At 43.1% G+C, this 27,394-nt stretch overlaps 1 non-coding gene across 4 annotated transcripts; it reads right to left on the bottom strand.

Moving 5' to 3' along the window:
* Positions 1-37: 37 nt before the first annotated feature.
* Positions 38-27,394, bottom strand: LOC110536604 (uncharacterized). Of its 4 annotated transcripts, XR_016490916.1 has the most exons (4): positions 27,161-27,382; positions 13,231-13,314; positions 404-574; positions 38-137 (listed from the first exon to the last, which is right to left on the bottom strand). It is a non-coding gene; the product is annotated as an uncharacterized LOC110536604 (transcript). The 4 variants fall into 4 exon arrangements; XR_016490915.1 differs by lacking the exon at positions 13,231-13,314 and having other exon boundaries at positions 315-574; positions 27,161-27,394; XR_016490917.1 differs by lacking the exon at positions 13,231-13,314 and having other exon boundaries at positions 27,161-27,353.

The raw sequence follows: 27,394 nt of genomic DNA, 5'->3' as shown, positions 1-27,394 counted from the left end.
ACACACAATCCTTCTCTCTTTCCTTCTTTCTCTGCCGTTTTCTTCTTTTGCTCAGTCAGTCGTCACATTTCTTATCCCGTCTGGTTTCTTATCCCGTTTTGTTCCTCCCATGACGCCTCTCCTGTGTCCTTGCCAACCTGGTAATAACATGACAATACAGACCAACCAACAATCAGCATAAACAGAGATACAACCATGACTTCAGATCTCCTTTGTGAAAACAGATGCTCTGATGATGTAAGCAGGTAGGTCTTGTCTTGTGGACATTCTGAGAATGTAAGTCGGTAAGGAGCAAAAGGGCAGGATGGACTCACCGTCTCTAACCCTCCATGGTTTTCATCTTCATTTGTAATAGCTCAATGAAAACCCATAATAAAACCAATAAAATCATGTAATCAGTAACCTGTACGTTGAGACTTGGTCTGTCTGGGTGCTCTGGCGTAGCTCTTGTAACACAACAAATATTCCTGTGTCCAGCTTACTGGGAGTGTTGATGTTGCGTCACTTCTTGGAAAGAATGGGAAGAAATGTCTCCGGAATTACAAATGAAAATGTCTCCATAAAGTCATGGAACCTGGAATAAAAAGAAACAGAGGGGTGGAATAAGAGAACCACTTCCATTGTGATAGTTTACTGTATATCTTTACAGTCATATTTTATGACCCATACAGGTAAATAAGCTGTGAATTTGGGCCCCAATACTGTACATCTTGACGGTTATTGCAAACACACACACATGTTTATTTTACTGTCCTTCTGGGGACCAAACAACTGATTCCCATTTCAAATATTACTTTCCATAGCCCTTAACCCTAACGCTAACCTTAACTGCAAAATCCTAACCTTAAAACTAACCCAAACTCTAACCCTGAACCCTAACTTTAACTCTATTTCTAACACCTAAGCCTAAAAAAGCCTAAGGGGACTGGCGGAATGTCTCCAATTTTCCTTGTATTACTATCTTTGTGAGGACTTCTGGTCCCCACAAGGATAGCAAAACCAAACCACACACACACACACGTGTATTTGTGAGTCAGCGAGGGAATTACATATCCCATATACTAGCCTGGGTCCTGGGGCATGGGGCCTGGGGCCTGGGGCCTGGGGCATGGGGCCTGGGGCCTGGGGCCATTCCATTGTCATGCTATAGTCCACTGCCATGCTGCTATGGATCACAACACTGCAGTGTACATGGTGCTGTATCACATGGAAACAACTACAGAGGAATGCTGATGTGTTACCGAGGCAACATTTGATGAATCATGCTGCTAAAGAAGGAGAAGGAGAAAGAGGGAGGAGACTCCAGTCACCCAAGTCATAGACTGTTCTCTCTGTTACCGCACGGCAGGCGGTACCGGAGCGCCAAGTCTGGGACCAAAAAGCTCCTTAACAGCTTCTACCCCCAAGCCATAAGACTGCTGAACAATTCATCAAATGGCCACAAGGACTATATACATTGACAACAATTTGTTTTTACACTGCTGCTACTGGCTGTTTATTATCTATGCATAGTCACATTACCCCAACCTACATGTACAAATGACCTCAACTGACCTGTACCCCCGAACTTTATGTTTTATTTTTTACCTGCATTGTCGGTTAAGGGCTTGTAAGTAAGCATTTCAGGGTAAGGTCAAAACCTGTTGTACTCAGCGCAAGGGACAAATACAATTTGATTTGTTTATAGAATGAGACAGAGAGAAGATGGGGTGAACCGTAATATATGGAATGAGACAGAGTAGAGGGGGTGAACCGTAGTATATAGAATGAGACAGAGTAGAGGGGGTGAACCGTAGTATATAGAATGAGACAGAGAGAAGAGGGGGTGAACCGTAGTATATGGAATGAGACAGAGTAGAGGGGGTGAACCGTAGTATATAGAATGAGACAGAGTAGAGGGGGTGAACAGTAGTATATGGAATGAGACAGAGAGTAGAGGGGGTGAACCGTAGTATATAGAATGAGACAGAGAGAAGAGGGGGTGAACCGTAGTATATAGAATGAGACAGAGAGAAGAGGGGGTGAACTGTAGTATATAGAATGAGACAGAGAGAAGAGGGGGTGAACCGTAGTATATAGAATGAGACAGAGAGAAGAGGGGGTGAACCGTAGTATATAGAATGAGACAGAGAGAAGAGGGGGTGAACCGTAGTATATAGAATGAGACAGAGAGAAGAGGGGGTGAACCGTAGTATATAGAATGAGACAGAGAGAAGAGGGGGTGAACCGTAGTATATAGAATGAGACAGAGAGAAGAGGGGGTGAACCGTAGTATATAGAATGAGACAGAGAGAAGAGGGGGTGAACCGTAGTATATAGAATGAGACAGAGAGTAGAGGGGGTGAACCGTAGTATATAGAATGAGACAGAGAGAAGAGGGGGTGAACCGTAGTATATAGAATGAGACAGAGTAGAGGGGGTGAACCATAGTATATAGAATGAGACAGAGAGAAGAGGGGGTGAACCGTAGTATATAGAATGAGACAGAGAGCAGAGGGAGTGAACCGTAGTATATAGAATGAGACAGAGTAGAGGGGGTGAACTGTAGTATATAGAATGAGACAGAGTAGAGGGGGTGAACCGTAGTATATGGAATGAGACAGAGTAGAGGGGGTGAACCGTAGTATATAGAATGAGACAGAGTAGAGGGGGTGAACCGTAGTATATTGAATGAGACAGAGTAGAGGGGGTGAACTGTAGTATATAGAATGAGACAGAGTAGAGGGGGTGAACCGTAGTATATAGAATGAGACAGAGAGAAGAGGGGGTGAACCGTAGTATATAGAATGAGACAGAGTAGAGGGGGTGAACCGTAGTATATAGAATGAGACAGAGTAGAGGGGGTGAACCGTAGTATATGGAATGAGACAGAGAGAAGAGGGGGTGAACCGTAGTATATGGAATGAGACAGAGTAGAGGAGGTGAACCGTAGTATATAGAATGAGACAGAGTAGAGGGGGTGAACCGTAGTATATAGAATGAGACAGAGTAGAGGGGGTGAACTGTAGTATATAGAATGAGACAGAGAGAAGAGGGGGTGAACTGTAGTATATAGAATGAGACAGAGTAGAGGGGGTGAACCATAGTATATAGAATGAGACAGAGTAGAGGGGGTGAACCGTAGTATATGGAATGAGACAGAGTAGAGGGGGTGAACCGTAGTATATGGAATGAGACAGAGTAGAGGGGGTGAACCGTAGTATATGGAATGAGACAGAGTAGAGGGGGTGAACCGTAGTATATAGAATGAGACAGAGTAGAGGGGGTGAACCGTAGTATATAGAATGAGACAGAGAGAAGAGGTGGTGAACCGTAGTATATAGAATGAGACAGAGTAGAGGGGGTGAACCGTAGTATATGGAATGAGACAGAGTAGAGGGGGTGAACCGTAGTATATGGAATGAGACAGAGAGAAGAGGGGGTGAACCGTAGTATATGGAATGAGACAGAGTAGAGGGGGTGAACCGTAGTATATGGAATGAGACAGAGTAGAGGGGGTGAACTGTAGTATATAGAATGAGACAGAGTAGAGGGGGTGAACTGTAGTATATAGAATGAGACAGAGTAGAGGGGGTGAACTGTAGTATATAGAATGAGACAGAGTAGAGGGGGTGAACTGTAGTATATAGAATGAGACAGAGTAGAGGGGGTGAACCGTAGTATATGGAATGAGAGAGTAGAGGGGGTGAACAGTAGTATATGGAATGAGACAGAGTAGAGGGGCTGAACCGTAGTATTTTGAATGAGACAGAGTAGAGGGGGTGAACCGTAGTATATGGAATGAGACAGTGTAGAGGGGGTGAACCGTAGTATATGGAATGAGACAGAGTAGAGGGGGTGAACCGTAGTATATGGAATGAGACAGAATAGAGGGGGTGAACCGTAGTACATGGAATGAGACAGAGTAGAGGGGGTGAACCGTAGTATATAGAATGAGACAGAGTAGAGGGGGTGAACCGTAGTATATAGAATGAGAGAGTAGAGGGGGTGAACCGTAGTATATAGAATTAGACAGAGTAGAGGGGGTGAACCGTAGTATATGGAATGAGACAGAGTAGAGGGGGTGAACTGTAGTATATAGAATGAGACAGAGTAGAGGGGGTGAACTGTAGTATATGGAATGAGACAGAGTAGAGGGGGTGAACCGTAGTATATGGAATGAGACAGAGTAGAGGGGGTGAACTGTAGTATATAGAATGAGACAGAGTAGAGGGGGTGAAAAGTAGTATATAGAATGAGACAGAGTAGAGGGGGTGAACCGTAGTATATGGAATGAGAGAGTAGAGGGGGTGAACTGTAGTATATAGAATGAGACAGAGTAGAGGGGGTGAACCGTAGTATATAGAATGAGACAGAGTAGAGGGGGTGAAAAGTAGTATATGGAATAAGACAGAGTAGAGGGGGTGAACCGTAGTATATGGAATGAGACAGAGTAGAGGGGGTGAAAAGTAGTATATGGAATGAGACAGAGTAGAGGGGGTGAACCGTAGTATATAGAATGAGACAGAGTAGAGGGGGTGAACTGTAGTATATGGAATGAGACAGAGTAGAGGGGGTGAACCGTAGTATATAGAATGAGACAGAGTAGAGGGGGTGAACTGTAGTATATAGAATGAGACAGAGTAGAGGGGGTGAACTGTAGTATATAGAATGAGACAGAGTAGAGGGGGTGAACCGTAGTATATGGAATGAGACAGAGTAGAGGGGGTGAACTGTAGTATATAGAATGAGACAGAGTAGAGGGGGTGAACCGTAGTATATGGAATGAGAGAGTAGAGGGGGTGAACTGTAGTATATAGAATGAGGCAGAGTAGAGGGGGTGAACCGTAGTATATGGAATGAGACAGAGTAGAGGGGGTGAACCGTAGTATATGGAATGAGACAGAGTAGAGGGGGTGAACTGTAGTATATAGAATGAGACAGAGTAGAGAGGGGTGAAAAGTAGTATATAGAATGAGACAGAGTAGAGGGGGTGAACCATAGTATATACAGTCAGCGGAGTAACTGAAAAAGAGATGAAAAGGAAGAGGATAGTGAATTATAAATGAGATTGGGATGAAGACTAAGACTGGGAACGGTATTGAGATCTGTGATGTGGTGATGGTGACGGAATGCTGTGGATTACAGCTGGGCTCGTGACTGCAGTAATCCCACCATGACTCTGATAATCCACTCAAGTCTTTATATAAGAACCACTCAACCACGGCCAGAGGGAGTGTACACATACAGGTAGGATACAGTAGGTAACTGAACACACAGGTACGAACCACTACACATTGTTAACTTTAACTGTACACATACCGATGATTGGCTGCAGTATACACACACACAAAGGTAGGATACAGTACAGGTAGGTAAAGGTACAGATTTAACACAGTGTGTGTGACTGTGTGTGTGTGTGTGAGAGAGAGAGAGAGAGAGAGAGAGAGAGAGAGAGAGAGAGAGAGAGAGAGAGAGAGAGAGAGAGAGAGAGAGCGAGACTGTGAATCCCAAACCACCCCCTAGCCCCTACCAACTCCCTTGGAGGGCCCCCCGTTGTTACGTGTTGCTGACGAAGCTCAGGGGGTGACTTCCAGAGAGTGGCAATGGGATCAACAAACCCATCAACTTCGGGACACACTCCTGACTTGAATGATACAATTCATGTCCACTTTTAAATAATAAAAAAAGCATGACATTGGAATGAACAAATCCCCCTGTCGTTTACAAGATATAAATCTCAGTAACAGTTAAACATTTCATTTGGGAGGTATTTCATCTTTTACATGTGTCAAGTTTCGAAATCCGACAAATAAATGCATGTGGTGTGAAGTAAGTAAAAATACTTTCAAGTACTACCTAAGTAGTTTTTTGGGGTATCTGTACTTTACTATTTATATTTTTGACAACTTTTACTTTTACTTCACTACATTCCTTAAGAAAATCATGTACTTTTTAGTCCATACATTTTCGCTGACAACCAAAGTATTCGTTACATTTTGAACAGGACAGGAAAATGGTCCAATTCATGCACTTATTAACAGAACACTAAACACTGGTCATCCCTACATCCCTACTGCCTCTGATCTGATGGACTCATTAAACACACAGGCTTCGTTTGTAAATGATGTCTAAATGTTGGAGTCTGCCCCTGGCTATCCGTACATTTTAAAAATATTTGCTTTATATATTTATACTTTTACTTTTGATACTTAAGTATATTTTAGCGATTACATTTACTTTTGATACTTAAGTATATTTAAAACCCTATACTTTTTTACATTTACTCAAGTAGTATTTTACTGGGTAACTATCACTTTAACTTGAGTCATTTTCTATTAAGGTATCTTTACTTTTACAGTGCCTTGCGAAAGTATTCACCTCCCTTGGCATTTTTCCTATTTTGCTGCCTTACAACCTGGAACTAAAATATATTTTGCAGGGGTTTGTATCATTTGATTTACACAACATGCCTATCCACTTTGCAAAATATTTTTTATTGTGAAACAAACAAGAAATAAGACAAAAAAAACAGAAAACTTAAGCGTGCATAACTATTCAAAGTCAATATTTGTAGAGCCACATTTTGCAGCAATTACAGCTGCAAGTCTCTTGGGATATGGATTGAGGTCTGGGCTTTGACTAGGCCATTCCAAGACATTTAAATGTTTCCCCTTAAACCACTCGAGTGTTGCCTTAGCAGTATCCTTCGGGTCATTGTCCTGCTGGAAGGTGAACCTCTGTCCCAGTCTCAAATCTCTGGAAGACAAACAGGTTTCCCTCAAGAATGTCCCTGTATTTATCACCACCCATCATTCCTTCAATTCTGACCAGTTTCCCAGTCCCTGCCGATGAAAAACATCCCCACAGCATGATGCTGCCACCACCACGCTTCACTGTGGGGATAGGGTTCTTGGGGAGATGAGAGGTGTTGGATTTGTGCCAGACATAGCGTTTTCCTTGATGGTCTAAAAGCTCAATTTTAGTCTCATCTGACCAGGGTACCTTCTTCCATACGCTCTGTGGAGTGTACGGCTTAAAGTGGTCCTATGGACAGATACTCCAATCTCCGCTGTGGAGCTTTTACAACTCCTTCAGGGTTATCTTTGGTCTCTTTGTTGCCTCTCTGATCAATGCCCTCCTTGCCTGGTCCGTGAGTTTTGGTGGGCAGCCCTCTCTTGGCAGGTTTGTTGTGGTGCCATATTCTTTCCATTTTTAATAATGGATTTAATGGTGCTCCGTGGGATGTTCAAAGTTTCTGATATTTTTTTATAACCCAACCCTGATCTGTACTTCTCCACAACTTTGTCCCTGACCTGTTTGGAGAGCTCATTGGTTGCTTGGTGGTGCCCCTTGCTTAGTGGTGTTGCAGACTCTGGGGCCTTTCAGAACAGGTGTATATATACTGAGATCGTGTGACAGATCATGTGACACTTAGATTGCACACAGGTGGACTTTATTTAATTAATTATGTGTCTTCTGAAGGTAATTGGTTGCACCAGACATTATTTAGGGGCTTCATAGCAAAGGGGGTGAATACATATGCAGGCACCACTTTTCCGTTTTTTATTTTTGTAGAGTTTAAGTAATTTTTTTCATTTCACTTCATCAATTTGGACTATTTTGTATATGTCCATTGCATGAAATACAAATAAAATCCATTTACATTACAGGTTGTAATGCAACAAAATAGGAAAAAAACGCCAAGGGGGGGTGAATACTTTTGTGAGGCTCTGTACTCAAGTATGACAATTGGGTACTTTTTCCACTACTGCATGTGACAAATAATTAGACACCTCCTACATTATTTTGTGTGAAACTGCACAAACTCTAAAATAACGTGGTGCCTAATGGGATTCCACTTGTTCTGAAACCAGCAGCATTGCTGGAACGGTTGAAGTGGTTATCAGAGGGTCTAAATAGCACCTACACCCTCCATCATTTTCACTTCCTCAGCTTAGTTACACTGGTAGAGAGGCGTGTGAACACGCAAATGGAGGGCAGAGGGGGTGATTTGGGATTCAGCTAGAGAGAGAGAGAAAAAGTGAGAGAGAGGTGACAGGGAAGGTGCCCCTGTGAAATTGCGATGTGCGACCCTAACGTTAGCCTGCAGCAGTATACTCTATGTAAGCTAGGCACAGAATGTGACCTGCTCTGTTGTGTTGGTTAACTTCATTATCAGTGGGTCAATTGATTATCTTCTTGGACAGACACAGAACAGCCATCAGAACATCACATTCTGTCCTCTACACAAAGGGGTTTATCAACTAACCATCTATAAGCCTAGTTTTAAGGAGCAACTGATATGTCCTAAACAGTGATGTAGTGGTAAAAAAGGTGGGTAAACTATAAACTCCAATGGTAAACTATAAACTCCAGAGGTAAACTATAAACTCCAGTGGTAAACTTCAAACTCGACTGGTAAACTATAAACTCCAGTGGTAAACTATAAACTCCAGTGGTAAACTATAAACTCCAGTGGTAAACTATAAACCCCAGTGGTAAACTATAAACTCCAGTGGTAAACTATAAACTCCAGTGGTAAACTATAAACCCCAGTGGTAAACTATAAACTCCAGTGGTAAACTATAAACTCCAGTGGTAAACTATAAACCCCAGTGGTAAACTATGAACTCCAGTGGTAAACTATAAACTCCAGTGGTAAACTATAAACTCCAGTGGTAAACTATAAACTCCAGTGGTAAACTATAAACTCCAGTGGTAAACTATAAACTCCAGTGGTAAACTATAAACCCCAGAGGTAAACTATAAACCCCAGAGGTAAACTATAAACTCCAGTGGTAAACTATAAACTCCAGAGGTAAACTATAAACTCCAGAGGTAAACTATAAACTCCAGTGGTAAACTATAAACTCCAGAGGTAAACTATAAACTCCAGAGGTAAACTATAAACTCCAGTGGTAAACAATAAACTCCAGAGGTAAACTATAAACTCCAATGGTAAACTATAAACTCCAGTGGTAAACTATAATCTCCAGTGGTAAACTATAAACTCCAGAGGTAAACTATAAACTCCAGTGGTAAACTATAAACTCCAGTGGTAAACTATAAACTCCAGTGGTAAACTATAAACTCCAGAGGTAAACTATAAACTCCAGAGGTAAACTATGAACTCCAGTGGTAAACTATAAACTCCAGAGGTAAACTATAAACTCCAGTGGTAAACTATAAACTCCAGAGGTAAACTATAAACTCCAGTGGTAAACTATAAACTCCAGTGGTAAACTATAAACCCCAGAGGTAAATTATAAACCCCAGAGGTAAACTATAAACTCCAGTGGTAAACTATAAACTCCATAGGTAAACTATAAACTCCAGTGGTAAACTATAAACCCCAGTGGTAAACTATAAACTCCAGTGGTAAACTATAAACCCCAGAGGTAAACTATAAACTCCAGTGGTAAACTATAAACCCCAGAGGTAAACTATAAACTCCAGTGGTAAACTATAAACCCCAGAGGTAAACTATAAACTCCAGTGGTAAACTATAAACCCCAGTGGTAAACTATAAACTCCAGTGGTAAACTATAAACTCCAGTGGTAAACTATAAACTCCAGTGGTAAACTATAAACTCCAGTGGTAAACTATAAACTCCAGTGGTAAACCATAAACTCCAGTGGTAAACTATAAACTCCAGTGGTAAACTATAAACTCCAGTGGTAAACTATAAACTCCAGTGGTAAACTATAAACTCCAGTGGTAAACTATAAACCCCAGTGGTAAACTATAAACCCCAGTGGTAAACTATAAACTCCAGAGGTAAACTATAAACTCCAGTGGTAAACTATAAACTCCAGTGGTAAACTATAAACTCCAGAGGTAAACTATAAACTCCAGTGGTAAACTATAAACTCCAGTGGTAAACTATAAACTCAAGAGGTAAACTATAAACTCCAGTGGTAAACTATAAACTCCAGAGGTAAACTATAAACTCCAGTGGTAAACTATAAACTCCAGTGGTAAACTATAAACTCCAGTGGTAAACTATAAACTCCAGTGGTAAACTATAAACTCCAGAGGTAAACTATAAACTCCAGAGGTAAACTATAAACTCCAGAGGTAAACTATAAACTCCAGTGGTAAACTATAAACTCCAGAGGTAAACTATAAACTCCAGTGGTAAACTATAAACTCCAGAGGTAAACTATAAACTCCAGTGGTAAACTATAAACTCCAGAGGTATACTATAAACCCCAGAGGTAAACTATAAACTCCAGTGGTAAACTTTAAACTCCAGAGGTAAACTATAAACTCCAGAGGTAAACTATAAACTCCAGAGGTAAACTATAAACTCCAGTGGTAAACTATAAACTCCAGTGGTAAACTATAAACTCCAGAGGTAAACTATAAACTCCAGTGGTAAACTATAAACTCCAGAGGTAAACTATAAACTCCAGTGGTAAACTATAAACTCCAGTGGTAAACTATAAACTCCAGAGGTAAACTATAAACTACAGAGGTAAACTATAAACTCCAGTGGTAAACTATAAACTCCAGAGGTAAACTATAAACTCCAGTGGTAAACTATAAACTCCATAGGTAAACTATAAACTCCAGTGGTAAACTATAAACCCCAGTGGTAAACTATAAACTCCAGTGGTAAACTATAAACTCCAGTGGTAAACTATAAACTCCAGTGGTAAACTATAAACTCCAGTGGTAAACTATAAACTCCAGTGGTAAACTATAAACCCCAGTGGTAAACTATAAACTCCAGTGGTAAACTATAAACTCCAGTGGTAAACTATAAACTCCAGTGGTAAACTATAAACTCCAGTGGTAAACTATAAACTCCAGAGGTAAACTATAAACTCCAGTGGTAAACTATAAACTCCAGAGGTAAACTATAAACTCCAGTGGTAAACTATAAACTCCAGTGGTAAACTATAAACTCCAGAGGTAAACTATAAACTACAGAGGTAAACTATAAACTCCAGTGGTAAACTATAAACTCCAGAGGTAAACTATAAACTCCAGTGGTAAACTATAAACTCCATAGGTAAACTATAAACTCCAGTGGTAAACTATAAACCCCAGTGGTAAACTATAAACTCCAGTGGTAAACTATAAACTCCAGTGGTAAACTATAAACTCCAGTGGTAAACTATAAACTCCAGTGGTAAACTATAAACTCCAGAGGTATACTATAAACCCTAGAGGTAAACTATAAACTCCAGTGGTAAACTTTAAACTCCAGAGGTAAACTATAAACTCCAGAGGTAAACTATAAACTCCAGAGGTAAACTATAAACTCCAGTGGTAAACTATAAACTCCAGTGGTAAACTATAAACTCCAGAGGTAAACTATAAACTCCAGTGGTAAACTATAAACTCCAGAGGTAAACTATAAACTCCAGTGGTAAACTATAAACTCCAGTGGTAAACTATAAACTCCAGAGGTAAACTATAAACTACAGAGGTAAACTATAAACTCCAGTGGTAAACTATAAACTCCAGAGGTAAACTATAAACTCCAGTGGTAAACTATAAACTCCATAGGTAAACTATAAACTCCAGTGGTAAACTATAAACCCCAGTGGTAAACTATAAACTCCAGTGGTAAACTATAAACTCCAGTGGTAAACTATAAACTCCAGTGGTAAACTATAAACTCCAGTGGTAAACTATAAACTCCAGTGGTAAACTATAAACCCCAGTGGTAAACTATAAACTCCAGTGGTAAACTATAAACTCCAGTGGTAAACTATAAACTCCAGAGGTAAACTATAAACTCCAGTGGTAAACTATAAACTCCAGAGGTAAACTATAAACTCCAGTGGTAAACTATAAACTCCAGTGGTAAACTATAAACTCCAGAGGTAAACTATAAACTACAGAGGTAAACTATAAACTCCAGTGGTAAACTATAAACTCCAGAGGTAAACTATAAACTCCAGTGGTAAACTATAAACTCCATAGGTAAACTATAAACTCCAGTGGTAAACTATAAACCCCAGTGGTAAACTATAAACTCCAGTGGTAAACTATAAACTCCAGTGGTAAACTATAAACTCCAGTGGTAAACTATAAACTCCAGTGGTAAACTATAAACTCCAGTGGGTGATCGAGACAAACCACCACCAATATGAACAAAAACGTATGACATTTTTACAACAACTTGGGGTTAAACACTCCAAGTAGAGAAGTCTAAAGATAAATAATCCACATGGTTACAGAGGAACATTTTCAAATCATTTTTTTATAAATGTGTACAATTTAAAGAGAGTATGTTGGGGACAGTCTAATGGAAGTCAATGATACCTATATTAGCATTTTCCAAATCATGTCCAAATCATGTCCTAATCATTTATAAGTAAATGAATTGAGTTACACAATACATTTTGAGATCCTTTAGTATAATTTGGACAGGAAACCTCATCATAGTGAGGATATTAATAGTGATCAATATTCCCTCTAAGCTACGCGTGGGCGTGCAGCTCCCTGGGACAGCCTCGCAGAAGAAATATCAGCCCTCACAGAGAAGCACGAGATTGAACTTCCCTCAACTTTCTAGTTTTCCCCTTTAGTTAACACTATCAACATTTCCCTCTGCTGTGCGAATTGTGATCGAATCAATGCACTATTAGCTACTTTCAATCCAGCATACTGAAACAAAACGAACTATGCAAGATATGTTCTTGTAGGAAGAGTGCATTGAGTAGGATTCTATTGCATTGACAGGCACGACTCAGGCCCATACTCTACACAGACTGGTGCGCCATAACCAATCAGAGCTGCAGTATCCCTATATGCAAATAGACGATTGCCATATATGGATGTGCATGTAGCCAGTTGTGTACATCTGTTCCTATTCTTTGCTAGTGAGTTATTAGCCCAATTATAGCTAGTTTATAGTCAGCAACGGGGGAGTGGTTGCTTCCTACAAGAGCACAAAATGTGTGCATCTCTTTGAAAAGCAAGTAACAAACAAAAAATGTATTCTAGACACTGATATCTGTTCAAAATGTTGTTTGTCTATGGATATCTAAATCTTATCAAACTTCAAAAATACATTTTCCTTAAAAGGGGGGTGTGTTCCCATAACATATCCTATTATTAGCATGTTGATTGTATTTGTAGGCCAATAGGGAAGGTAGACCATGGGGAGATGTTCATAATGAAACATATCTTCTTTAAGTATTTCCATTTGTTTGATAAGAATAGCACAGATTTTCTGAGTGGACCCCACATGGGGCTCTGATCTCTAGTATGGGAACCACTGTACTAACCTTTCTCTCTCTGTCTCCTCTGCCTCCTCCTCCATGCATCACAGCCTGCCTCAGCCTCACCACCGTCTGTCTCACCAGTACTCTCTGTAAAGCAGGTTTATGATGAGAACTTAGTAGCCTGCTGAGGTCAGGCTCCATTTAACATTAGCTTCTTACTTCATCCTTCAAGCCAACTAGCTAGCTGGCTGGCTAACACTAGCCAGAGCCGAGCCCTTTAACGTTACTGCAATACGAATAGAGGTCTCTGCCGGCAGCTAGCCACCTGACTGACATATCTACACTGAGTGGACAAAACATTAACAACATCTGCTCTTTCCATGACAGACTGACCAGGTGAATCCAGGTAAAATATATGATCCCTTACTAATGTCACCTATTAAATACACTTCACTCAGTGTAGAAGGTGAGGACACAGGTTAAAGAATGATTTTTAAGACTTGAGACAATTGAGACATAGATTGCGTATGTGTGTCATTCAGAGGGTGAATGTGCAAGACAAAAGATGTAAGTCCCTTTGAACGGGGTATGGTAGTACTCCGAGCTGGGGTAGTTCATGTCACGTCTCACTGGCCCTTGGCCTGTGCCGCGACTCACGAGAGGGCGGAGTTAGCCATTTGAGAGAGTGGTGTATGTACAGCTAACAAGGCAAATCCGGGAGGGGCAGGCGAACATAACAGAGGCAGGAGTGATAAAAACTAAGAGAATATAACCGTTCTGAGCGTTGATCAACACTGGGAATGCAATAGTAATTGGGTAAACGCTAATTAACAAAATAAAAAACGTTTAATCTATTTCACAAATAAAAAGGTTTGTAAACAGCAGTTACGTGTATTTACCCTCCACTACTTCCCTGGTCCTAAACAATCACAGTCCTGTACAAGATGGTGCTAGATCTATGCTTGGGGGGGTTACAAATAATGTTGACAGGCTTTGGGATAAAATAGTTTAAGAACCAGGGGTACACTGGAAGGAGGACTCTCCCCCTGACCCTTTACACTACCCCAATCTGACTACACTACCCTGTCCTGACTACACTAGCCTGACCTGACTACACTACCCTGCCCTGACAACACTACCCCAATCTTACTACACTACCCTGTCCTGACTACACTACCCCAATCTGACTGCAATACGCTGTCCTGACTACACTACCCTGTCCTGATTACACTACCCTGTACTGACTACACTACCCCAATCTGACTACACTACCCCAATCTGACTACACTACCCATCCTGACTACACTACCCCAATCTGACTACACTACCCCATCCTGACAACACTACCCCATACTGACAACACTACCCCATCCTGACAACACTACCCCACCCTGACAACACTACCCCATCCTGATTACACTACCCCATACTGACTACACTACCCCATACTGACTACACTACACATCCTGACTACACTACCCCATCCTGATTACACTACCCCATACTGACTACACTACCCCATACTGACTACACTACCCATCCTGACTACACTACCCCATCCTGACTACACTACCCCATCCTGATTACACTACCCCATCCTGACTACACTACCACATCCTGATTACACTACCCAATACTGACTACACTACCCCATACTGACTACACTACCCATCCTGACTACACTACCCCATCCTGATTACACTACCCCATACTGACTACACTACCCCATACTGACTACACTACCCATCCTGACTACACTACCCCATACTGACTACACTACCCCATACTGACTACACTACCCATACTGACTACACTACCCATCCTGACTACACTACCCCATCCTGATTACACTACCCCATCCTGACTACACTACCCCATACTGACTACACTACCCCATACTGACTACACTACCCCATCCTGACTACACTACCCATCTTGACTACACTACCCCATACTGACTACACTACCCATCCTGACTACACTACCCCATCCTGACTACACTACCCCATCCTGACTACACTACCCCATCCTGACAACACTACCCCATCCTGATTACACTACCCCATACTGACTACACTACCCATCCTGACTACACTACCCCATCCTGACTACACTACCCCATCCTGACTACACTACCCCATCCTGATTACACTACCCCACTCTGACTACACTACCCCATCCTGACTACACTACCTCATCCTGACAACACTACCCCATCCTGACTACACTACCCCATCCTGACTACACTACCCCATCCTGATTACACTACCCCATCCTGACTACACTACCCCATCCTGACAACACTACCCCATCCTGATTACACTACCCCATCCTGACTACACTACCCCATCCTGACAACACTACCCCATCCTGATTACACTACCCCATCCTGACAACACTACCCCATCCTGACAACACTACCCCATCCTGATTACACTACCCCATCCTGACTACACTACCCCATCCTGACAACACTACCCCATCCTGACTACACTACCCCATCCTGACTACACTACCCCATCCTGACTACACTACCCCATCCTGACTACACTACCCCATCCTGACAACACTACCCCATCCTGATTACACTACCCCATTCTGACTACACTACCCCATCCTGACAACACTACCACATCCTGATTACACTACCCCATCCTGACTACACTACCCCATCCTGACAACACTACCCCATCCTGATTACACTACCCCATACTGACTACACTACCCCATCCTGATTACACTACCCCATCCTGACTACACTACCCCATCCTGACTACACTACCCCATCCTGACAACACTACCCCATCCTGACTACACTACCCCATCCTGACAACACTACCCCATCCTGACAACACTACCCCATCCTGATTACACTACCCCATCCTGACTACACTACCCCATCCTGACAACACTACCCCATCCTGATTACACTACCCCATCCTGACTACACTACCCCATCCTGACAACACTACCCCATCCTGATTACACTACCCCATACTGACTACATTAGCGTGTGATTTTTCCTCCATTTAAATCATTGGGAGGGCCACCTAAGCATTTTTTTTCGGGCTGTCTAAGTCTTTTTTTTAAAGAACTTAATATTCAGGGTTTGGAAAAAAACAAATATAAAGTACAGAAATATAATGGACCTATATATTTTTCATATAATACTATCTTAGAGAACTAACAATTACCCAAATAAAAGACAGTCGGTGAAAATTGAGAATTGAAAATCCCGAAAACAATGAATTTGGCAGTGTTCATTTTGTTATTATGTTTGAGATAAAGAACATACGGTAGCTGAAGAGTAGGACAAAAATTAAAATAAAAAATAGATAACTAATGTAAAATATCCTGTGTCTGTAAAAACTATATAGTATGTATAAGCTGGAAGTAGAAGCCTAAGTATTGTTGTCCATTAGTTTATTCCAAATGGGGGAGGGCTGGTAGGGTTAGAGGAAAACAATAAAGAAGGAAAATATATTTTACAATGACTGGAAATTATGCAGACAATTACATTGATAGAAGCCACAATCTATCTGCCATATTAAAGCTGATCTACCCCCCCCCCCCACACACACACAAAATCAATCAATCAATAAACAAATAAACAGCATTAGCCATGGCAACAAAAAAATCTGGAAATCAGCTTTAAAACTGAACAATTTTTCTCTAAAATTCAGCCACGCCGATAGGCAGACCAGGCCCCCTGTCCCGCCCCTTTTTGGTCCAGATAAAACAGTGTGTGTTTGTGTGAGAGAGAGAGGGACAACTCTTATCGTGGTGAGGTGGCAAATGCTTCAAATGTCCCCCGTGTGAGTGGCCATGCCCGGGTTATCTGGGAAAAGTGCTCTTCTGAAGTTGTCGGTTCCCACGACTCCTGGACAGTGTCAGATACGCAGAGTTGCCTGATATGATAATGCACTAGAGATGTGTGGAGGTTACAGTGTGTCATCAGTTGCCCTGTGGAAAACTGTCATATTGGATGACCCTAATCTGATCACATATGCCCTGTCCAGATATAAAGAGAGAGAGAGAGAGAGAGAGAGAGAGAGAGAGATAAACAAGGGAAGTTTATCCTGTGACTTTCTCACTTTCTCTCCATCCACTCTCCCCCTCCCTCCCTCCTCTCTCTACACAGACAGATTATCTTCCCATATTAAGGTGTTATGTATCCAGATTAAGGTTCCCTGTGAATATGATTTCAATGTCATTCAGTAAGCCACAGGATAAACTTCCTTTCTCTTCTCTCTCTCCTTCTAAAACAAAAACTACTTTCACGATGACACACAGGACACTTCCGAGAATCAAAGTTGAAAGAAAGCTCCGCCCACTGAGTTGGATCATCAAGTCACATTGTTGACAGACTGAACCAGTCATGGAGACCTGAAATCCTGACCTCTCCCTACAAGCCCCCAGTTGACTGACTGATTGACTGTGGAAAGCCATACTGATACAGGACAGACACCTTCAGGTATAGCTCTAAATGCTTTCTATTCAGTGTGTTAGTAATAGGCACTTTGGGGAGTATGAACTCAGCAAAAAAAGAAACTGCCCTTTTTCAGGACCCTGTCTTTCAAAGATAATTCGTAAAAATCCAAATAACTTCACAGATCTTCATTGTAAAGGGTTTAAACACTGTTTTCCATGCTTGTTCAATGAACCAAAAACAATTAATGAACATGCACCTGTGGAACGGTCATTAAGACACTAACACAGCTTACAGACGGTAGGCAATTAAGGTCACAGTTATGAACACTTAGGACACTAAAGAGGCCTTTCTACTGACTCTGAAAAACACCAAAAGATAGATGCCCCGGGTCCCTGCCTGCCTGCATGACTGTGCCTTAGGCATGCTGCAAGGAGGCATGAGGACTGCAGATGTAGCCAGGGCAATAAATTGCAATGTCCGTGCTGTGAGACGCCTAAGACAGCGCTACAGGGAGACAGTACAGACAGTTGATCGTCCTCGCAGTGGCAGACCACGTGTAACAACACCTGCACAGGATCGGTACATTCAAACATCACACCTCCGGGACAGGTACAGGATGGCAACAATAACTTCCCGAGTTACACCAGGAATGCACAATCCCTCCATCAGTGCTCAGACTGTCCTCAATAGGCTGAGAGAGGCTGGACCGAGGACTTGTAGGCCTGTTGTAAGGCAGGATCTCACCAGACATCACCGGCAACAACGTCGCCATGGGCACAAACCCACCGTCGCTGGACCAGACAGGACTGGCAAAATGTGCTCTTCACTGACGAGTTGCGGTTTTGTCTCACTAGGGGTGATGGTCGGATTCGCATTACACCAAGGCCTGTACTCTGGAGCGGGATCGATTTGGAGGTGGAGGGTCCGTCATGGTCTGGGGCGGTGTGTCACAGCATCATCGGACTGAGCTTGTTGTCATTGCAGGCAATCTCAACACTGTGCTTTACAGGGACGATATCCTCCTCCCTTATGTGGTAGCCTTCCTGCAGGCTCATCCTGACGTGACCCTCCAGCATGACAATGCCACCAGCCATACTGCTCGTTCTGTGCGTGATTTCCTGCAGGACAGGAATGTCAGTGTTCTGCCATGGCCCGTGAAGAGCCCGGATCTCAAAACCATTGAGCACGTCTGGGTCCTGTTGGATCGGAGGGTGAGAGCTAGGGCCATTCCCCCCAGAAATGCCCGGGAACTTGCAGGTGCCTTGGTGGAAGAGTGGGGTATCTTCTCACAGCAAGAACTGGCAAATCTGGTGCAGTCCATGAGGAGGAGATGCACTGCAGTACTTAATGCAGCTGGTGGCCACACCAGATGCTGACTGTTACTTTTGATTTTGACCCCCCCCCTTTGTTAAGGGACACATTATTCAATTTCTGTTAGTCATATATATATATATATATTTCCCCTTTATTTAAATAGGCCATAGTGGCGAATTAATGACAATTTAGCAATTTAAACACTGGAGTGATAGATGTGCAGAAAATGAATGTGCAAGTAGAGATACTGGGGTGCAAAGGAGAAAAAAATAACTTAACTTAACATAACATAACATAACATTTAAGCAATTCGTTCCAGTCATTGGCAGCAGAGAACTGGAAGGAAAGGCGGCCAAATAAGGAATTGGCTTTGGGGATGACCATTGAAATATACCTGCTGGAGCGTGTGCTACGGGTGGGTGCTGCTATGGTGACCAGTGAGCTGAGATAAGGGGGGAATTTACCTAGCAAAGACTTATAGATGACCTGGAGCCAGTGAGTTTGGCGATGAATATGAAGCGAGGGCCAGCCGACAAGAGCATACAGGTCGCAGTGGTGAGTAGTATATGGGCTTTGGTGACAAAACAGATGGCGCTGTGATAGACTACATCTGTCTGTGGACATGTCTGTGGAACTTGTTCAGTTTATGTCTCAGTTGTTGAATCTTGTTATGTTCATACAAATATGTACACATGTTAAGTTTGCTGAAAATAAACACAGTTGACAGTGAGAGAACATTTCTTTTTTTGCTGAGTTTAGTGGTGACTTGAGTGTGATATATGTTGTCTGTTTAAAACTATGACTGCTGGCCTGGCCTGAGTTTCTTGGCTGTGATGTGAGTGTGACAAGCCAAATATGCAGGATCAATAGGGTCATTGATCAGCGTGGGTCTGAAACCAGGCCACAAAATGGTGCCCTCTCCATGTCACATGGCCCTCTCTTTCAGCTCCCTCCCGTTTTATCTCTCGCTTATTCCTGCTCTCCTTCCCCCTCTCTCGCTCGCTCTCTCTATGGCCGTCAGTCCGTTTCTCTCTTCTCATTTGTTTTTTTACAATGTCAATCTGATTTCAAAACCATTTTCAGTGACATAAAGTTATAGAAGCCTTTATCTCTGAACGTTTCTGACAGCCTACATGAAGCCATGGCAATTGAAATATGACAACAACAGTGTGTGAACTTCTAGCTCTCGTCCCATCGGATCAATAGACTATTAACTGAAGCATGTTTACCGGTCTCATCGTTCACCACTTTGGCCTGGGCTCTGCTTACAGTGTCAGCTGGACCTGTTCAACGACCGAATACAGAGAACAACAAATAATAACCATCAAGCCTACCCTAGAGGAATGGACTTGTGCACCTGTTTAAAACACTGGACATCTCGTCATACAGCTAGTCGGGTCTAATCTCTCTGGGCTCGGCTGATGAGTCTGAGTGGAACCTGTGTGTCTCCAAATGTACCTAACCTGGTGGCTAGCTCTGGGAGTTAACATCTGTCCTCAGGTCTTAGGAAAGATGACGTCATTATAATGGCACATGCCAACACAGTGGTCTGGACACACACTCACAAACACAAATACACACACACACTCAAACATACAATCATGTGCATTGGCACTGGGCCTTATTCCCTCTAATTGGATGTTTTTCCCTCCCTTGCTCCATCCCCCTCTCCATCCCTCGCTCCATCCCCCTCTCCATCCCTCTCTCCATCCTTCTCTCCATCCCCCTCTCCATCCCTCGCTCCATTCCCCTCTCCATCCCTCTCTCCATCCTTCTCTCCATCCCCCTCTCCATCCCTCGCTCCATCCCTCTCTCCATCCCCCTATCCTTCCCTCTCTCTATCCTTCTTTCCATCCCCCTCTCCCTCTCTCCATCCTTCTCCATCCCCCTCTCCATCCTTCTCTCCATCCCTCTCTCCATCCCCTATCCCTCCCTCTCGCTATCCTTCTCTTCATCCCCCTATTCCTCCCTCTCTCTATCCTTCTCTCCATCCCCCTCTCCCTCTCTCCATCCCTCTCTCCATCCCCCTATCCATCACTCTCTCCATCCCTCTCTCCATCCCCCTATCCCTCCCCCTCTCTATCATTCTCTCCATCCCCCTATCCCTCCCTCTCTCCATCCCCCTATCCCTCCTTCTCTCCATCCTTCTCTCCATCCTTCTCTCCATCCCCCTCTCCATCCTTCTCTCCATCCTTCTCTCCATCCCTCTCTCCATCCTTCTCTCCATCCCTTGCTCCATCCCCTCTCCCTCCCTCTCTCCATCCTTCTCTCCATCTCGCGCTCCATCCTTCTCTCCATCCCTCGCTCCATCCTTCTCTCCATCCCTCGCTCCATCCATCCCTCTATACTGTGTGCCGTTGTGATCAGGGTCATCTGATGGTCACAATCAGGAAGAGGGGTTAAGAACACTCAGCTGACTTTTGACTTATTTAATCAGTCTTTTAAAATAGACTGAATCGTTAAGTTTCAAATGTATGGCCTTGTTCTGGACAAACCTCTTTATGCTTCCAGCCAGCCCATTCCCTTCTCTCTCTCGTCCTACTCCTCTCTGCTCGTCTTGTTATAAGTAAAGTACCTTAACAACAGATCAGATATTAACTTCTACATTATTACTAAGGTAGCAGCACCCTGGTTAGTTCCTGGTTGGTTTCCCCTCCCTGTCTCTCTGTTCCACTACTAAGTGTGTTCTGTCTTCATGCCATCAGGACCACCACAGTGTGAACAGAGTGATGACAGCTCATCATGGAACCACTAAGGTCTGGAACTGATTACAACCTGCCACTTTTCAGTCTAATAATACACACACTGGACATTTATACAGACACACGTGGAATTAATATAGATGTGAGATCCAACAACACTAGTCATTTGAGGAGAAATAGGATGACGGTCAACGTCAGCTAACTTTTCCAAAGATATTTGGCAAAACAAGAGAAGGAGAGACACCGGCAAACATTACGCCGCCATCTTTATGACACCTGAAGAGCGCCCGGAGGTCAATAATAACTTTGGCTAATTTTGAGTAATTTTTCCCCTCCTCTCTCTCCTCTCTGTTCCTCTTTTTCACTCAATTTCCATCTCTTTCTGTGCTTACGCTTTTGCGCTCTGTAATTCCTCCTCCTCTCTCTCTCTCTCTCTCTCTCTCTCTCTCTCTCTCTCTAACTCCCCCCTCTCTTTGTGTGTCCTTCTCTTTCTCTCTCTCATTCCTCCTCTCTCTCTGTGTCCTTATCTTTCACTCAGTAATTCCTCCTCTCTCTATATGTCCTTCTCTGTCTCTCTGTAATTCCTGTCTCTCTCTCTTTCTCTCATTCCTCCTCTCTCTCTGTGTCCTCTTTCTCTATATAATTCCTCTCTGTGTGCACTTCTTTTCTCTGTGTAACTCCTCTCTCTCTCTGTGGCATTCTCTTCCTCTCTGCAATTCCTCCTCTCTCTCCCTGTGTCCTTCTCTTTCTCTCTCTAATTCCTCTCTCTCTCTCTCTGTCCTTCTCTCTCTCTGTAATTCCCCTCTCTCTCTGTGTCCTCTATCTCTCTGTAATTCCCCTCTCTCTCTATGTCCTTCTCTCTCTCTGTAATTCCCCTCTCTCTCTGTGTCCTCTATCTCTCTGTAATTCCCCTCTCTCTCTATGTCCTTCTCTCTCTCTGTAATTCCCCTCTCTCTCTGTGTCCTCTATCTCTCTGTAATTCCCCTCTCTCTCTATGTCCTTCTCTCTCTCTGTAATTCCCCTCTCTCTCTGTGTCCTCTATCTCTCTGTAATACCCCTCTCTCTCTCTCTCTCTCTCTCTCTCTCTGTGTACTTCTCTTTCTCTCTGTAATTCCCCTCTCTCTCTCTCTCTCTCTCTCTCTCTCTATGTCCTTCTCTCTCTCTGTAATTCCCCTCTCTCTCTGTGTCCTCTATCTCTCTGTAATACCCCTCTCTCTCTCTCTCTCTCTCTCTCTCTCTCTATGTCCTTCTCTTTCTCTCTGTAATTCCCCTCTCTCTCTCTCTCTCTCTCTCTCTCTATGTCCTTCTCTTTCTCTCTGTAATTCCCCTCTCTCTCTGTGTCCTCTATCTCTCTGTAATACCCCTCTCTCTCTCTCTCTCTCTCTGTCCTTCTCTCTCTCTCTCTCTATGTCCTTCTCTTTCTCTCTGTAATTCCCCTCTCTCTCTCTCTCTCTCTCTCTCTCTCTATGTCCTTCTCTCTCTCTGTAATTCCCCTCTCTCTCTGTGTCCTCTATCTCTCTGTAATACCCCTCTCTCTCTCTCTCTCTCTCTCTCTCTATGTCCTTCTCTTTCTCTCTGTAATTCCCCCCTCTCTCTCTCTCTCTCTCTCTCTATGTCCTTCTCTTTCTCTCTGTAATTCCCCTCTCTCTCTGTGTCCTCTATCTCTCTGTAATACCCCTCTCTCTCTCTCTCTCTCTCTCTCTCTCTCTGTCCTTCTCTCTCTCTCTCTCTATGTCCTTCTCTTTCTCTCTGTAATACCCCTCTCTCTCTCTCTCTCTCTCTCTCTCTCTCTGTGTACTTCTCTTTCTCTCTGTAATTCCCCTCTCTCTCTCTCTCTCTCTCTCTCTCTATGTCCTTCTCTCTCTCTGTAATTCCCCTCTCTCTCTGTGTCCTCTATCTCTCTGTAATACCCCTCTCTCTCTCTCTCTCTCTCTCTCTCTATGTCCTTCTCTTTCTCTCTGTAATTCCCCTCTCTCTCTCTCTCTCTCTCTCTCTCTATGTCCTTCTCTCTCTCTGTAATTCCCCTCTCTCTCTGTGTCCTCTATCTCTCTGTAATTCCCCTCTCTCTCTATGTCCTTCTCTTTCTCTCTGTAATTCCCCTCTCTCTCTGTGTCCTCTATCTCTCTGTAATACCCCTCTCTCTCTATGTCCTTCTCTCTCTCTGTAATTCCCCTCTCTCTCTGTGTCCTCTATCTCTCTGTAATTCCCCTCTCTCTCTATGTCCTTCTCTTTCTCTCTGTAATTCCCCTCTCTCTCTGTGTCCTCTATCTCTCTGTAATACCCCTCTCTCTCTCTCTCTCTCTCTCTCTCTCTGTCCTTCTCTCTCTCTCTCTCTCTCTCTCTCTCTCTATGTACTTCTCTTTCTCTCTGTAATTCCCCCCTCTCTCTCTCTATGTCCTTCTCTTTCTCTCTCTCATTCCCCTCTCTCTCTGTGTCCTCTATCTCTCTGTAATACCCCTCTCTCTCTCTCTCTCTCTCTCTCTCTCTCTGTGTACTTCTCTTTCTCTCTGTAATTCCCCTCTCTCTCTCTCTCTCTATGTCCTTCTCTTTCTCTCTGTAATTCCCCTCTCTCTCTCTCTCTCTCTCTCTCTCTCTCTATGTCCTTCTCTTTCTCTCTGTAATTACCCTCTCTCTCTCTCTCTCTATGTCCTTCTCTTTCTCTCTGTAATTCCCCTCTCTCTCTCTCTCTCTCTCTCTCTCTCTATGTCCTTCTCTTTCTCTCTGTAATTCCCCTCTCTCTCTATGTCCTTCTCTTTCTCTCTGTAATACCCCTCTCTCTCTCTCTCTCTCTCTCTCTCTATGTCCTTCTCTTTCTCTCTGTAATTCCCCTCTCTCTCTCTCTATGTCCTTCTCTTTCTCTCTCTCATTCCCCTCTCTCTCTGTGTCCTCTATCTCTCTGTAATACCCCTCTCTCTCTCTCTCTCTCTCTCTCTCTCTCTGTGTACTTCTCTTTCTCTCTGTAATTCCCCTCTCTCTCTCTCTCTCTATGTCCTTCTCTTTCTCTCTGTAATTCCCCTCTCTCTCTCTCTCTCTCTCTCTCTCTCTCTATGTCCTTCTCTCTCTCTGTAATTCCCCTCTCTCTCTGTGTCCTCTTTCTCTCTGTAATACCCCTCTCTCTCTCTCTCTCTCTCTCTATGTCCTTCTCTTTCTCTCTGTAATTCCCCTCTCTCTCTCTCTATGTCCTTCTCTTTCTCTCTGTAATTCCCCTCTCTCTCTCTCTCTCTCTCTCTCTCTATGTCCTTCACTCTCTCTGTAATTCCCCTCTCTCTCTCTCTCTCTCTCTCTCTATGTCCTTCTCTTTCTCTCTGTAATTCCCCTCTCTCTCTGTGTCCTCTATCTCTCTGTAATACCCCTCTCTCTCTCTCTCTCTCTCTCTCTATGTCCTTCTCTTTCTCTCTGTAATTCCCCTCTCTCTCTCTCTCTCTCTCTCTCTCTATGTCCTTCTCTTTCTCTCTGTAATTCCCCTCTCTCTCTCTCTCTCTCTCTCTCTCTCTCTCTCTCTCTCTCTATGTCCTTCTCTTTCTCTCTGTAATTCCCCTCTCTCTCTCTCTCTCTCTCTCTCTCTCTCTATGTCCTTCTCTTTCTCTCTGTAATTCCCCTCTCTCTCTCTCTCTGTGTACTTCTCTTTCTCTCTGTAATTCCCCTCTCTCTCTGTGTCCTCTTTCTCTCTGTAATTCCCCTCTCTCTCTGTGTCCTCTATCTCTCTGTAATACCTCTCTCTCTCTCTCTCTATGTCCTTCTCTCTCTCTGTAATTCCCCTCTCTCTCTGTGTCCTCTTTCTCTCTGTAATTCCCCTCTCTCTCTGTGTCCTCTATCTCTCTGTAATACCTCTCTCTCTCTCTCTCTATGTCCTCTTTCTCTCTGTAATTCCCCTCTCTCTCTGTGTCCTCTATCTCTCTGTAATACCTCTCTCTCTCTCTCTCTATGTCCTTCTCTCTCTCTGTAATTCCCCTCTCTCTCTATGTCCTTCTCTCTCTCTGTAATTCCCCTCTCTCTCTGTGTCCTCTATCTCTCTGTAATACCTCTCTCTCTCTCTCTCTATGTCCTTCTCTTTCTCTCTGTAATTCCCCTCTCTCTCTCTCTCTCTCTCTCTCTATGTCCTTCTCTTTCTCTCTGTAATTCCCCTCTCTCTCTCTCTCTCTCTCTCTCTCTATGTCCTTCTCTTTCTCTCTGTAATTCCCCTCTCTCTCTCTCTCTCTCTCTCTCTCTCTCTATGTCCTTCTCTCTCTCTGTAATTCCCCTCTCTCTCTCTCTCTGTGTACTTCTCTTTCTCTCTCTCATTCCCCTCTCTCTCTGTGTCCTCTATCTCTCTGTAATACCTCTCTCTCTCTCTCTCTATGTCCTTCTCTCTCTCTGTAATTCCCCTCTCTCTCTCTCTCTGTGTACTTCTCTTTCTCTCTCTCATTCCTCATCTCTTGCTGTGCTTCACAGAACACAATCATCTGATAATGACCGAGAGAGATTTGGCACGCAAGGTGGCGTGTAAGTCTGTGAAACTATATATTTTTCTCACACTCCTCCCCTTTCCATCTCTCCGACCTCTCACTATATCCCTAGCTTCAATGGACAGAGTGGATGGTAGAGGGGTAATCCTTGGCCCCAAGTCCAAATACAGCACTCCCTCTCACAGAGCTGCCAAACACTGGCTCACATGGCCCAGGGAACCACACACAGATAACAACATAACTTATGATGATGTAAATGGTGACGATTTCAGCATTATCATCATCCAAATTCGGATTGCTTGAGCTACAGTAAGAGTAGGTAATACAGTTCTGACCTTCAATTACATTTTAAATAACTAAAAAATAATAAAGTAAGGTTCTTCCCAACAGCCCAGTCACAGACAGAGGTCACATAGAAACCCTGTCAAATTATAAAAGCCTGTGGTTTCCAATACTACCATTTTTTTAGGAATGTTTCTCCATGACTCAAAATAATCAGCCATGAAAACACAGCAATACAGGCCTTTCTTTCCCTTTCCTTTAACCTATCAGTATACAATGTACAGATATGTCTGCAGTGGGGTGAAAATCTGTCACTTCGAAGGACAGTTCCACCAAATCCCTTTGGACAATATGTTCCCACTATTCTAGTGAGGATCCCGACCAAAACAGATGACTATTAATGACATGTCGCCAACTAAAAATACACAAAATACAAAACAGACGAGGCTGTTTATAGTTGCTTCCTCGGAAATAAACACCTGCCAAATATGAAAATAGACAGATTTACATTGTAAAACACTGTACAAAACAATTGTCAAATAATTAAGAGGCATTTTCAAGTGTCTACTATCTGCATGTCTCTAACAGAGAACTTTAAAACAGTGTAAACAGACATTATTCCACTGCGACATAAACTATATCATGTATGTTTGTGGTTTGTCAACTATGAACAACAGCAGATTATTTCTAATGACCATGATGCTACCATTTATGGAAGCCTGTACGCAAATCAGTTATATCGGTTAAAACAGCAAGAGTATTATGATCAAATGTATGTATTTTGGCAACTTATTTAATGCAAAAATGTTATCACTCACCGTTTTATTCACCTTTTATTCGCCATTCAGGACCACCTGATTGCTTTTCTTCATATATGAATTTGTAACACAGGATGTAGCCAGCCTAGTGTAAAGTGTCCGGAACGGGTGCCCTCCTCTCGCTCTGTATGCCCGTGCGTTGGCTCACACCGGGATATTACCCTCCTTGACTGACTGCTACCAGCCACGTCTCTTCGTGCGCTCTGACTGGCTCCTTCTCCCTCCAGCAACAAC

This window comes from Oncorhynchus mykiss, chromosome 2, assembly GCF_057628025.1.
Source record: "Oncorhynchus mykiss isolate SJ-2025 chromosome 2, ASM5762802v1, whole genome shotgun sequence".
In the NCBI taxonomy this organism is placed as follows: Eukaryota; Metazoa; Chordata; class Actinopteri; order Salmoniformes; family Salmonidae; genus Oncorhynchus; species Oncorhynchus mykiss.
This window is presented reverse-complemented; position numbering and strand designations above follow the sequence as displayed.